The sequence below is a fragment of the Oncorhynchus mykiss genome, chromosome 8 (genome assembly GCF_057628025.1).
Source record: "Oncorhynchus mykiss isolate SJ-2025 chromosome 8, ASM5762802v1, whole genome shotgun sequence".
Classification (NCBI taxonomy): domain Eukaryota; kingdom Metazoa; phylum Chordata; class Actinopteri; order Salmoniformes; family Salmonidae; genus Oncorhynchus; species Oncorhynchus mykiss.
In genome coordinates this window covers 58,603,949-58,619,253 of record NC_143029.1, presented here as the reverse complement: position 1 = coordinate 58,619,253, position 15,305 = coordinate 58,603,949, and the positions used below count along the sequence as shown (strand labels likewise).

General features: G+C 40.8%; 1 protein-coding gene across 6 annotated transcripts in view; it reads left to right on the top strand.

The window, feature by feature from the left end:
• Nucleotides 1–1,529: 1,529 nt before the first annotated feature.
• The window catches only part of LOC110530203 (protein FAM110B), a 49,649-nt gene continuing 35,873 nt past the window's right edge, over nt 1,530–15,305 (top strand). For 3 of the 6 annotated variants that reach the window (XM_036985757.2, XM_090182105.1, XM_090182106.1), the window contains exon 1: nt 1,530–1,681. The gene's annotated coding sequence lies outside the window, so the exon portion shown is untranslated. The remainder of the gene's footprint in view (nt 1,682–15,305) is intronic. The other 3 variants (XM_036985756.2, XM_036985759.2, XM_036985761.2) reach the window with 2 other exon arrangements.

The window sequence follows — 15,305 nt, the reverse complement described above, 5'->3', positions numbered from 1 at the left end:
TTTAAAAGGGAAAGGGGATACCTAGTCAGTACAAGTACAACTGAAATGTGTCTTCGCATTTAACCAAACCCCTCTGAATCAGAGAGGTGCAGGGGGCTGCCTTAATCAACATCCACAGTGCCCCCGGGAACAGTGGGTTAACTGCCTTGCTCAGGGGCAGAACGACAGAGTTTTACCTTCTCAGCTCAGGGATTTGATCCAGCAACCTTTTGGTTAATGGTCCAGCACTCTAACCAGTCCAATCAAAGCTACTGTAGATATAACATGATTTGATGTAATTTTATGTGTTGCAAATGACCTTGAGCCTTCATGGATGGGAACTTCTAATGTAACTCTATGGCAGCACCCAAGGGGCTTGAATTTTCTAGCTCTACCTGTAGAGCTCACTGCAGTGACGTAGTGTCCCGGGAGTGACAGAACACTGAGCCAATCACGGCGCAACTAAAAAACATGACCAACCCTTACGCTTCGTGTTTTCCAACGGCTGCCTCACCACCACAGAAAGCACTGAGCTAGGCTGAAACACCTGCATTTTAGAGCTGCCTTAATCAAGAAAGCAAAAAAGAGTCCAAGTTTGTATGCGGCTTTATTAACTCAATTATTTATATATATATATATATATATATATATATATATATATATATATATATATATATATATATACATTGTTTGCAAACTGATATGTGACACGTATTAATGCCAAGATAACATGCAAAACAGGCAACACATTATTTTTAATTTTTTTTTAGCTAAACAGGTGGGGCTCAAAACAGATGGGTCTCTGCCCTACCCGAGGGTCGCTATTGGTCAGCATGCAGTCAAAGCTATAACCACTTTTAGAGCTAACTAGTGCTCTCCAATCGTATGCTGATGTCAACAGCAGATGGGAGTTGTAATCATAACATTGCTAACACACATTTTGAGAAAACAAGTTATTTTAAGTGGTTAGTGAGACTGAGCTAGCAAACAATAACAAAAGTATAATTTCATATTAGAAAAATATTCCATCAACAGGCTGCATTTCAGGAGTCACAGTAGCAAGTACTCCTGGTTCAGTGTTCAATTATTTAGCCATTTAAACATGTATTTAAAAAAAAAAAAGAAGGAATTTACCAAAGGCCTCGCTGGCTTTCATGCGATGTAAACGTGAGCTTGACCGAGGTGTCGGACTCGATCCATTGGAGCGCTGCGATTGGTTGCCCAACATTATGAAGCGGGGCATAGCGAAGGCTCAGGGTTAGAGGTTCAAAGGCCGTTCTATTCATTCTATTTCTATGTATCTAACTGTGCCTTGCGTTCATAAAAAAGAGGTGTATCTTTTAAGAGAAAATGGAACACATCATATGCAATGGTAGGGGTGCACAGATCGACTGAGAATAAAACATACTCTCGAATCTCAAACACAATCATGTATCGTTAACAATCCATAGATATTAACACGAAATAATGTAGGAATAAGAGTTAATCACTCTTAGATGATTTATATGCAAGATAACTCGGAATATTGTCCTAGCACCCCCCCCCCTTCCATGGCGCAGGGATACAGACTGTACAGTCGCTTGTAGATTGCATTGAATGAGCTTGTTTGGCGTTTCCCTTGAAGCTTTGAGGCCATCCCCACACATTCCGTCTAACGGAAAGATACCGCAGCATCTTTTGTTTTCCTCCGCTGGGTATCAAGGTAAGTGTTTTACCTATGGTTTACCTGCTACGATTATATCTTCCGCACTGACTGACGTGGACATACATTCTTATGTCCAGTCGTTATTTTCCCAGAATTATCCACCAACGTAGGCTATACATCAACATGGCTGTTTGACTGATTTCGGGCTAGTCACTTACATTTTTACGACAAAAATATGATAAGGTCAGTCTGAGTGAAAATGTTAAAGTGTCCGACGTCGTGTTTCAACAGCCATGCAATCACGAGCCAACGTTCGTACGTAGCCTACTCGGGTTGTTTTTAGGCTCACATTGCACCATACAGGTGGCTGTCATTTAGCTAAACTGGTGATCGAACGTTGCATCTTTGCGTTGTGCATCAGCCTGAAGCAGCAGGTCACAATGAAACGATGCTCCTAAACCTCAATGTCGTTCTTTGAGGTTTTAACATTTTGTCATGATGATGGTTCGGGTGGCTCGAGCGCTGGGGGGATTGCAGAGTCAGCATCGTTATTGTATGGGGTTATGAGATGTGACATAATTCGAGTAATTGCCCACTAGCAAGCAAGAAGACTTGGACTTGCCAGTCCACTGGGAACATGGCAATGTTATGGCTCCTCTGAGATATTATTGTGGTGTTTGTCTGTTTTGTCTGTGTTTTTAGGCTGAGACACTGTGTCATAAGATAAGTGGGAAATTAAGAGCAAGTGTACGTTTGCATTGATCATTCTTCAATGTAATATATTAGCATCAGGGCTGTAGCATGGAATGCATATAGTAACGAGTAAATATAGACTACCGTGTTCACTTGTTCTGTTTGACATGTCATATCCGTTAGTTCACCTGTCTGTATACCCACTCCTCACACTTCACAATGAATAGCTGCTGGGACCCTTAAACTCTGTCTGAATCATTTGATCTAGAGAGCCTGGTACACAGCTACACACAACAGGTTTATGAATATTGAGATTGGAGTGTGTGTCTGTGTCCGTGTGTTCGTTGGGAGGTTGGAGTGGTAAAATGATTTGGGTAAGTGTCAGTGTGACTAGATTGTCATGACAAAACGAGTGAAAGGCATTAGGCTTGGATGACTTTAGCAGGAGCCCTTTATTTGAATGTTCCATCATACTGCCTGCATAAGTCATAAACATGACTTAGCTTGACAGAATAAGTAGCCTAATGACAGTATGTGAAGCATGATGCATTCATAATAGGTTTATAACAGAGACCAGCGAAGAGAAGCAAGTGGTCATAAACAGATGCATTTGGCCCAGGCTTTATCATTTTTAAGCTGGACACTGTTGTGATGCATATTGCATAACATCAATAGCTAACCATTTAGGCTAAAACCCTGACTGTGTGTGTAGTTTACCAACTCGAAGCAACACATTATGACAACGTCAACACATTCCATCCCTGATGTGTAATTAACCAATTTGAATTCCCCTGTTGATCACATTAAGATTAAACACTTCCCAGTCTCTCACTGATAAACTCTTCCCCTTTTTGGCTTGACCAAACACACACCCAGGCTGGCACAGTCAAGACAACAACAGCTGTTGATTCTAGTGTTTCTCACAAAAACGTGTTAGCTGTGAGGAATGCTGAACAGTGAAGAATACGGTTTGTTACGGGCATGACTGGCACGGACACCATGCCTTTGTTTGAGACAGAGAGAGAAAAGACTGCAGTGTTGTGTTCTGGGTCCAAAACTATATCTCTAACATATGGCCTCGAGATCAATGCCAGGTCAATGATGTTTGGGGTCACCGTGGTTAGATTATATTTATCCCACTATTCCCACAACAATGGATATGAAGTTGAGAGTAGAGGTCGACCGATTTAATTAGGGCCGATTACATTGCATTCCATGAGGAAACTGCGTGGCAGGCTGACCACCTGTTACGCGAGTGCAGCGAGGAGCCAAGGTAAGTTGCTAGCTAGCATTAAACTTATCTTATAAAAAACAATCAATCTAAACATAATCACTAGTTAACTACACATGGTTGATGATATTACTAGGTTAACTATCTTGTCCTGCGTTGCATATAATCAATGCGGTGCCTGTTAATTTATCATCGAATCACAGCCTACTTCGCCAAATGGGTGATTTAACAAAAGCACAATCGTTGCACGAATGTACCTAACTATAAACATCAATGCTTTTCTTAAAATCAATACACAGAAGTATATATTTTTTTAAACCTGCATATTTGGTTAAAATAAATTCATGTTAGCAGGCAATATTAACTTGGGAAATTATGTCACTTCTCTTGCGTTCATTGCACGCAGAGTCAGGGTATATGCAACAGTTTGGGCCGCCTGGCTCGTTGCAAACTAATTTGCCAGAATTTTACATAATTATGACATAACATTGAAGGTTGTGCAATATAACAGCAATATTTAGACTTAGGGTTGCCACCCGTTCGATAAAATACGGAATGGTTCCATATTTCACTGAAAGAATAAACGTTTTTGACACTATTAATGACCAAAGACTCGTATTTCTGTGTTTATTATATTATAGTTAAATCTATGATTTGATATTTGATAGAGCAGTCTGACTGAGCGGTGGTAGGCAGCAGCAGGCTCGTAAGCATTCATTCAAACTTTACTCCGTTTGCCAGCAGCTCTTAGCAATGCTAACGTGCTGTTTATGACTTCAAGCCTATCAACTCCTGAGATTAGGCTGGCAATACTAAAGTGCCTATTAGAACATCCAATAGTTAAAGGTATATGAAATACAAATGGTATAGAGAGAAATAGTGGATGTGTCATAATTCCTATGATAATTACAACCTAAAACTTCTTAACTGGGAATATTGAAGAACTGGGAATATTGAACCACCAGCTTTCATATGTTCTGAGCAAGGAACTTAAACATTAGCTTTTTTACATGGCACATATTGCACTTTTACTTTCTTTTCCAACACTGTGTTTGTGCATTATTTAAACCAAATTGAGCAAGTTTCATTATTTATTTGAGACTAAATAGATTTCATTTATGTATTATATTAAGTTAAAATAAGTGTTCGTTCAGTATTGTTGTAATTGTCATTATTACAAATATATATATATTTTTGAAATCAAAATTGGATGATTTAATTGGAATCATTTTTTTGGTCCTCCAATCGGTATTGGCATTAAAATCATACTCGGTCGACCTCTAGTTGGGAGTAGTAGGCTACTCTGTGCTGTGCTATAATACACTACATGTTTGTTGCCCCCCCTGCAAAAGGATATAATTTAGGCTACCCTACACTCTTTGCAATGGCCAGCAGCGAGTGCCAATGTCAAGATGAAAACACAATGTGCATGCTAACACAAATAATGTGCTTGCTGCCTCTCCATCCCATAAAAATGAGTCAACATGACCACCATAATATAGCCTACAAATTTGCTTGCGCAGGAAAAAAAATCAATAGGTCACTTGAAATATGTTCCGAAGCCTACATTTAGCTTAACTATTTGCCTAAATACTCAACCCCATATTAGCCTGCCTATAGTGAAAGACCAGTAGGCTAAATCCCTGTCATGTGCGGTACTAGCTCAGGGATCAGGGGATGGTGGAGCCCTGGCTTTCTGAGGAATGCCATGAGGGTCAAAGCAGAGAGGCTCAGTAGAAATGGATGCTGTGAAGCGGGAACAGTTGAGTACACAGTCAGTCAGACAGACAGAACATGAACAGAACAGTAGTCAGTATGCAGCTCTGCCTGAGAGAGCGCCAAGGGACAGGGAGGGAAAGAGGACGTGGGGATGCTCTGTGGCTGAGGTAGAGATACTTTTTGTTATGAATACTGACTAGGCTGTGCCCCCCCCGAGTCATTCTTTCGAGTGGTCGAAATGTTTAAACTCATAGGCTATTTTTCCATATATAGACACACCCTATGTGTTTTAATAAAATCAACTACTGTATATGTAAGCCACTGAGCTTGTCTGATGCTTTAAGCACACTGTGATTAAATAATTAAGACACACAAATGACTCAAGGGAGCCAGAGATCAAGATCACCTAACTAAACAAACCAAAACATTGTTCCCGAACCACCACCTGCTACTGGCCTTCGCAGATTCTGCCATTACTCTCCCAAAGTTGCCGGTAATAGGCTAAACCAGGGATCGGCAACCTTTTCCATTTGGAGTGCCAATTTATCTTACAATTTCTACCGATCTGTGTGCCAGTTATGATTTTCTTATGCACATTTTCGTAGAACATTTATTATATAATAAAGTCTTGATCTCAATCATTGTCGTGGTTAATAACAATTATATCTAAATGAAAATGCTACAAATCTAAAAGCAACTTCAATTGCCATTGCCAACTATGTAAAAATAGCCTACATAAAGCCAACAAATAAAAACAATATCCTGATCAAAATAAATCACATTGGCTTTGCATGGCCTGTCTGCAAGGTAAGGGAAGATCCCCATGAAATGGACAAAAATGAATGGCATCTTATTGGCATTGGGCGAACCAAGTACTCAAATGGACGGCAGTTCATCAAAAACATATTGCAAGTGGAACATGGCAAATACCAAGTGTCATACTCCAAAAATCCCAAAGGTGGCGAGCGCGCTCCACCTTCCATTTGCCATATATGATCATAGGAAGTCGGCTTCCGAACCCAAAAGTCAGTGAACCATGTCCAAATGGCATATATACTATTGAAAGTACCAAATCAGGATGTTATGTCCATTTGCCATATATGATCATAGGAAGTCCGTTTCCGAACCCAAAAATCAGTGAACCATGTCCAAATGGCATAGGAAATGTCCAAATGGCATATATATAATGGCCAAATTATATATATCACTATGGTAAGCCCTGAATCAACCTAGAAGGTCTATTTGTCATGTTTGATCATAGGAAGCAAGAATTTCTCATTGATGTTGATTCAGCATGTCCATTTCCTAATGGGAAGTCATTATGGATTTACATTGGCAATGGACACTGTCAACTTACAGAAGAGCATGTTCACACTGACAATATAGCATATGTGTAATGGACACTGTCCAATCGCTCGTTGGTGCTGATTTCAGCCTGTCCATTTGGTGATGTTAAATCCCTCATTAAATATATTGGAAATGTACAATTTTACACTGTCCGTTTGCAATGTCTTACAATGGGCAATTACCATGACGACTTGGACATGCTCTAATATACTGCAGAAATGCCCAATTGACTGGCTCGTTGAACTCGGGATGGCCGAGCAGTGATAGTGGTTCCTCTCCATTGCTTGTTGATGTTGATTTCAACTTGTCCATTTGGTGATGGTAAATCCCTCATAAAATATATTGGAAATGTACACTGTCCATTTGCAATATAAAATGTACAATGCCAATATATTATACTGCCATCAGGCCAGCCATCAGTCAATAAGATATCATACTGACACCAAACTTATACATACTGACACCAAACTCACTTTGTCCAACTTTTTTAGAAGCAAACTATCACATATTTCAGAGTCGGCCCACAATTCATAGCGCATTCTGTTAAAACCATTAAAAAAAACATAAAAAACATAGGTTCATTCGAGCTGTGAATCCAGGGTCCATTTCTGACATTATGTGTATGCCTAACTGAGGCGACCCCGAATCCTGAATTTTGTCTCGATGGGTCATTCGTAGACCGACCAGCAACCTTAACTAGTGCTGAAAATTCACATTTTCCAGGCGTTGCTACGGGGTCCCTGAAAGAGCTATTGGACAGAAACTTTAGGGTCCGTCTCTATGGGCCGAGGAGGTTTCAATGCACCTAGTCTTGTGATTCTGGGACTTCTCGTCATTTTCGCGACGTTAAAAAGGAATGGAAGTTATTGCAAATGGACAAGGCTGTTTCTCAGCCTGAGAACCTTCTAGAACCACATAACTCACCGTGCACTACCGAATGAAGTTATGAAGTTTCAGAGCTCTAGGTCTGACGGTTCTGTGATGGTTCATACGCAGGTAACTATTGCAGGCTCTGTGTGTCCGTAAGCCCCACAGTGTCACTCCACATTGACTGTGTGTGTGTGTATACAAAAATCACGTAGAGCTCCGAAACCTGCCGTAACTTGATCTATAACTTTAAAAAAACGATTTTGTTTAACCATCATCAAATGGACTTTAGATAAATGGCTGATTCTATTTTTCCTTACACTGTAGGTTTATGTACTTTGACGTGAAGCTGTCAAATTAGCACTGTATTACCGTTTTCAACCTTTAATCCCAGAAAATGGGCATTAACTCAAAGAGCATTGAGGCCTCAACGACATCTTGTTTCTGGGCTAAAAGTACATTTGGCTAAACCTGTGCTCACCGAATTTCGTCTTCGAAGTCTTTTCAGTTTACGAGAAACTGCCATGTCCATTTGGTGATGTTTTGTCCATTTGCAATATACAGCCAGTCGCCACCTGGTGGAATTTTCCAGTACAGCAGAAAAATGTCCCAAAATTGTACAAAAATATAACGCGGAAACCAAATGTCCTAGAGTCTTCATTTGATGACTTCCAGGAAGACCGGGCCCTGGAGGATGACCGAGAGGCGGTTGGTTAATTTAAAAAACACCCACGGACGTCTAGTAAGGGACCGTACATTTGTAATATGGAGATCCTCATCAAACATACGGGAAATGCCACTTGCATCACTTAATGTATAAACTTGAAACTTCAACTTGGTCCAGCCGTAAGCTAACAAACTTGCAACATTGTATAAAATATTCTAGACCCTCAAGAGTTTCCCCTGCCAGTGAGCTCTGGACAGACACAGCTGTAGGCTATTTGCGCATGGGATAAGAAGTAATCGGGTAGGCCTATTTTATGACATTTCCACCGGATCAGAGCATGGATCAGAGCATGACGGGCTATCGAAAGGGAGCAGGCTGGAAAGATTTTTCAAATAGGCTACATTGAGGGAACTATTGTCATTCTCAATGGATGTAAAAACAGACTTTGTTTACTTGCTGTTTGAGGTGAAGAAAAAATTACGACAGAAATACTGTCAGATCCCCAAATGGGCACATTTATACGCCTACATGTGCACTCAAGCCAGGTAGCCTAGGCCTACTTCTATGCGTAGTCAGGTGTGCGTCCTTAGTCAACATTGACAGGAGCGCTCCAAACAAAACACAATGAATGACCTCGTAAATGGAATGAAATAAACCAAAACGTGTTTCTCACAAGTGTAGCCTAGTATGTGTTCTCTGCATACAACATGTCCACTCCAAAATGGAGAACAGTAAAAGAATAGTAATATATTGAATGCATTAACAGAAATGACTGTATCCAAACAAACATTGTAGATTAGAAATTATGTGAATTAACGGTAAATGTACTACTGATATGCCATCCCTGCGGCTTCCGCAATGGATTAGTCCACTGAGACATGCATCAATCAAGACATGTCCTATACGTGTTTTGGGAATTTTCTGCAATTCTACACATTTTGCCACGGGGCAAAGGGAAATCTGCAGTTTTATAGCTAATCTCATGCTATTGTACACATTTTGCCATGAGGAAGTTTATCATTTTTAAAGCTAAAATATAAATGTATTTCCATGACAGAATTAAAAAGCTATTTTGGACTGACCAATGTAGATAGTTTCAAAAAGTTACATATCAGGAAATTTAGATTAGAAATCTTTTGGATATCAGAGCAACCTTGATGGAATCTTATTTGAGTCAGAAAGGATGTTCATATGATAAGGAAGATATGCAAAACCTTGCGGAGAGCCTATCCAACTGACAATCCCTTAGAAAAAAAATACACTTTTGGAACTTTTGGGACTTAAAACAAACTGATGTTGGCACAAGATGGAGGGAATGTTAGAACTAACAAAATTACAGTTAAAGAAAATGTACCCGTGCTTAATGCGGTATAAACTAATGTATAGAAGGTTTTATACGAGAGACAAAATTCACAAATTCTACAGCACAACGGCATAGTCATGTCTTCAGTGTTAAACTAATAATGACTCGATAATCCATGCTTTCTGGGAATACTATAAAGCCCAAAAGTTATGGGCGGAGCTGAAAGTTGTCAGATGTATTACAATATAAACATCTTTTTAATTTGTCTGATTGCATATTTCAAGACATGGCATTATGGGGGTGTAGTGAGATACCCAATGGGCTGGACGATTCTCTTCTCATCTTGAAAAACGTCTGCTAAAAACGTGGACATCAATCAATCCGCAATCATTAACACAATGGAAAAATCTAAAGATTTATTATTGAAACATCATTGGGTGACCTAGAAAAACCAAATTGGTACAATTTAAGGCTATGTGGCAAACACTAATGCAGGCACTAGGGACTAGTTTTTTGCGCAATATTCCAAATACCTATATTGCAAGGTACCTGTATCGTATTTACATTTTTTAATGAGCATTTATGTCCGCTTGTTCCCATGTTGTCTTTTTGGTCTCGTCGTCTTTGCTCCTTCTGTGCTGTGTTCACCTTCCCATTTACACCAAAGATCTGTATATAATGACAAGATGCTCATCTCTCCGCCCTAACAATGGGAGTCGTTGTCCCAAAGGCGGCAAGGCAGGCGACAAGGTTAGGTTCAAAATAAGCCCATAAAAATGCATTGGGCTTATTTTGGACAGATTTTGGCGAGAGTGAAACCTTACCTCACCTCTTCCTCTGTTTACACACAGACATCAAGCCCTCCCCCCTGACACTCGCACAACAAAGATGAGAGATCACTTCTTCCTCTCTGACAAGCGGTTTCAACTCACTGTTTGCATTTGAGATTTGGTCCAACAGAATAGGTCATACGGACACCAACACATTGAGACATTATTTTACTGTAACAGAGGAGACGTTAACTTTTCTAACCATACCCTCAACTCCTCAAATTGAGCTCATATTAGACACTACTAAAACAGGAGTATCAATGAACATTGATTCTGGAAAATGAATTCTCAGTTTGTCGCGCACGGCATTGGGGTACCACTTGTAGCATTTTAGCCAAAGACTGTTATACAAGCTGCCTAGTCCAGTTTTTTATGCTTATTGCATATTTATAAAACACAAAGGATTTGGCAACTCATTCTGAGAAAGAAGGTAGGCCATTTGATTTCAACATCTGAACAAAGTGGACAAGCTAGCCTGCTGTTCAAACAGTTGGAGAAGGACAGAAGGGTGTGTTCATAACAATTCAACTGTTCTGCCTTGTTAACTAGCAAATAGATCGAAGTTGGCTAAACTTGAAATATAAAGATTAACTGGCTACGTCCTAGCAGGTGGGCTTGTGCTTGAGAGATTGTTTGAGACCTGTGGTCATTTTCTATAATGCCTGCTACAAGATGTGAGTGGTTGCATGGTTTTGGTTACATTTGTAACAAAAAGGGCATTTACATAGGCAGAGTTTTGGTTGTGGAAGGCTTTTATTTAGCCAAGGTATAATTTGAAGAAGCCCTGAATTCATTAGATTATTGTTGACTGTTTGAAATGCAGTGTATTTGACCTTTAATTGTACAACAAAGCTTATTTAGAGAGAACATAAAATATAGATATACAGTCGTGGTCAAAAGTTTTGAGAATGACACAAATATTAATTTTCACACAGTTTGCTGCTTCAGTGTCTTCAGTGTCTTTAGATATTTTTTGTCATTTGTTACTATGGAATACTGAATTATAATTACAAGCATTTCATAAGTGTCAAAGGCTTTTATTGACAATTACATGAAGTTGATGCAGAGAGTCAATATTTGCAGTTGTTGACCCTTCTTTTTCAAGACCTCTGAAATCCGCCCTGGCATGCTGTCAATTAACTCTGGGCCACATCTGATGGCAGCCCATTCTTGCATAATCAATGCTTGGAGTTTGTCAGAATTTGTGGGTTTTTGTTTGTCCACCCGCCTCTTGAGGATTGACCACACGTTCTCATTGGGATTAAGGTCTGGGGAGTTTCCTGGCCATGGACCCAAAATATTGATGTTTTGTTCCCCGGGCCACTTAGTTATCACTTTTGCCTTATGGTAAGGTGCTCCATCATGCTGGAAAAGGCATTGTTCGTCACCAAACTGTTCCTGGATGGTTGGGAGAAGATGCTCCCGGAGGATGTGTTGGTACCATTCTTTATTCATGGCTGTGTTCTTAGGCAAAATTGTGAGTGAGCCCACTCCCTTGGCTGAGAAGCAACCCCACACATGAATGGTCTCAGGTCTAAGTATATGTAAACTTGAACTGTATATTGTGAATCACCCATAAGTTTGAAAAAATCAAGATATTCTTTTTTTGTTCATATAACCCAGCCCTAGATGGATTATCCAGTAGGTTAGCCAGGGCGAGTTTCTTTCTCAAACGTGGATACATCTCCCTGCTTTGTCTTCATTCCAGCGATATGCGAAGCGGAGGTGAGTCTGATTCACACGATGAAGTGGGATTTTGATGACATTTAGCTTGCTTGAAGCAATCTTTAGAAGTGAAGCTCTCAGCTGCTGCAAATGCCTGACCTGGAACAATCTGCAAATCACACGAGAATCTTTACATCATATTACTCTGAGAATCAGCAGACTACTAAGAGTATGAGTATTATGTAAAAGACCAGCATTCCAACGAGGGGCTGAGTGGACCTGTGTTCATCAACCTTTTCTGTGCCAGGGACTGGCCTTGTACCTGAGATGAAAACTAGTTCTTGAGAGCTGATGAAATAGTGTCATCTCCCTATCTGATAGAGCAGGAAGCTACATCACAAGGACTGGTGTTGGTCAACGGACCAGAGGGTTGAGAACTTTTGTAAGCCTACTTTCCCACTTTTTTTTTTTACATTTTTTTCCTCCAAAGTTCATGTTCTTCCTCAGGAGAGAGGGACAGGTCTTTTGGGATGTTGATGTTTTATGTTCAACATTCTGTTTTATTGCTTGGCGTCCTGCTGAGTAGTAAGATCTGCACCAGCTGTGAAAGGTTGCGTTTCTGCTGTTTTTTTGTTGTTGAAAGAGAGAGCCTGAACAGAGACATGAACAGAGACAGCCAGGCCTTGTATCTAGGGTTGGGAATTGCCAGGGACCTCGCAAAATGATATTCGCACGATATTTAGGTGCCTATTACGATTACGATTCTCACCATTCTGTATGTATTGTGATTCGATATTGCGATTTGATGTTCCAAACATATTGCTCACTATATGTCTGCTGCAGAGGGACCAGAGAGCACGAGAACATGAGTTTTGATCAGTCATGGGGAAAAAAGCGCTGAAAACCTGTTGGCTCACTATTTAAAAAGATGGAGGATAAGCTATAGGATGACATACCAGAGTTTTGTCTCAGGTACAGCCGACTAGCGCCAGCTAACGCTACCTCGCAAAATACAATATTATAATAATTGACATGGAGTCAAAGTATCGATATGTCATTCAAAATAATATTGCGATATGTAAAAATCCATATTTCTCTCCATCACTACTTGTATCCCCCATGGTAGTCCCCCCTCATTCTGCTTGTCTGATGTAAAATTGGGTGCATCTTAATGGTCTATAAGAAGCTTCCTTTCCCCCTCACTCTCCTCTTCATCTGCACTAATCTGAAAAGATAGGGTAGGTGAATCATGAAAGGAAGACGCTGGATGCCTACTGGAAATGATCTTTCACCAGTCCAGAGCTTTCAGATCAGGACCAAAGACCATAGTAGCCATCTGAAGTTTAGACTTGCCTGTGGTGATTTTGGTTATTATAAAAAAAAAAATGGAACAAATTATTGTAGCAGAATCACTTGCCACTCAATAAGGTTTAGGCCTAACAGATTATGCCTTTGGCTATATGAAATAGCAGAGGGAAATCTATGATGTACATGGTGGTCCATTCCATCTACCACTGATCTCAAGAGACACAAAGCAACTTATGGTGACTGGTACAGAGGTTAGTCTGGGGTCCTTGGAATACATATCACACATCAAAAAGCTAGTGGATTGCCATGTTCGACAGCACCTGTACCACATTTCCTCTTTTCTATAATGCAGCCAGGTCCTTTCTCTGCCCCAGGGCTGGAGGCTGCCAGTGACATGCTGAGAGACCAAGTCAGTCGTGACTAATCAGACATGATGTGGTGGTCAGCGAGACGCCCCCCACGTTTTGATGAGGACATTTGTTAAGACTTAATTATTTGGGCCTTACTTGTTGAGTGTGCAGCTGGCTATGTTTGTGTCATGGACATTTGGAGTCAAGGTGTGGTTGCCACTAGCAGTGGCATCAAATAGTCAAGGTTCCTGGAAATGTGCACAAATTACAGTCATAGCAGCATCTCTTAGAGCAGTTATGTTTAGTCAGTGTATCTACAGTGGGGGTCAATCCTGCTAACCAAAAAAACCTCTGTTTCTGTACTCTTGTACACGAGTAGGCCTACATGGTACAGTGGCTGAGGTATGTTAGTTTGCAGTCTGAGGATCAGTAGATAAGAGACTGGGTCAGACAGTGTTCACTAGGACAGCTCCACTGATATGAGCCATGAGGGAGCAGACAAACGGGGAGAGAGGGCAGGGTAAAGAGTGAGGGAGAAGGGTGTGTGTAATAAAGCCCGTCAGCTTTCAGCTGGGCCCCCACTTCTCACCAATGGATTTAAAGTAGCAGTGGAGTTTTACTGAGACTAGTATAAAGCTGGCACTCAGAAGGGTGGAGGAGGAGAGAAATAACAGTCCAAACACTTTGGGGAGGGGGCATTCACTGTAGACGGTGGGGGCCTTGAAGGTTGACCAGAATCCTCTCTAACTATACTAATTACAATGGGCCTGGTGTGATGGCGGCTATCTGGCGGATGCTCAATGCATTAAAACAAGCTGTGATAAAAACCTTGCAGCTGCTGCAGTTGTTCGGGAATGTTCTCTGCTGGTTGTAAGTTAGGATGGTGACTGTTATCTCAGACCTGAGTAAATGTACTGTTTACAGTGCATGATAATGGCTAGGTTGAATAGTACCACAGTTATAGTTAGTGTGGCTGTCATCTCAGCTAGCCTGATTTATGTTTGAGTTCGCTGGGCTACTTCTGAGATTGCGGTGGCGATAACGTGTATTTTGGATCATTTGAATGCTCTGGCAGGTTAAGCGACGTGATAATGTGGCCGTGTGCTGTCAAGTTAGGGTTGTAATATTGCGGCTATTGGTTGTGATGGCGTAGCTTATGTCTGTGTCATGTTGTGTATGTCGTATCATATCGGAGATGATAAACCATGTGGTTCGAGCCCAGAATGCAGTTTTTTTTTTTTTTTCCCTTCTGAAAGATGTGATATATCAGACCGTATACCCAAACAAAGGACTTTTCACTGCTACGCGTTGTCGTGTCTAAGAACGACCCTTAGCTGTGGTATATTGGCCATATACCACACCTCCTCTGGCCTTATTGCGTAATTATAGTGTGGCCGTTTCAGTTCTGACAATGTTTCTGTTGTGTTAGTGTGTAGCCTACTAAGTCACGTTTATAGGCTCAGTTTTGATAGTGTGGCCCTAGTCTCATGTTTCCCCTGCTCATGTGAATCCTCTGGAGGCGGAGGATTCGCATGAAACCCATCTGTCTGATTCCTGACACATCAATGGAGAGGAGCCGCAGCTGCGTCGTGGACCCAGCAGGCCTTTTCCACACTGGGTGAACATGTCTGTTTGTTCTGTCTTTTGCCTCCAGTCAACGGTTGCCCTACCTGCAGTTTAAACAAATATTTTTTAGTCGAG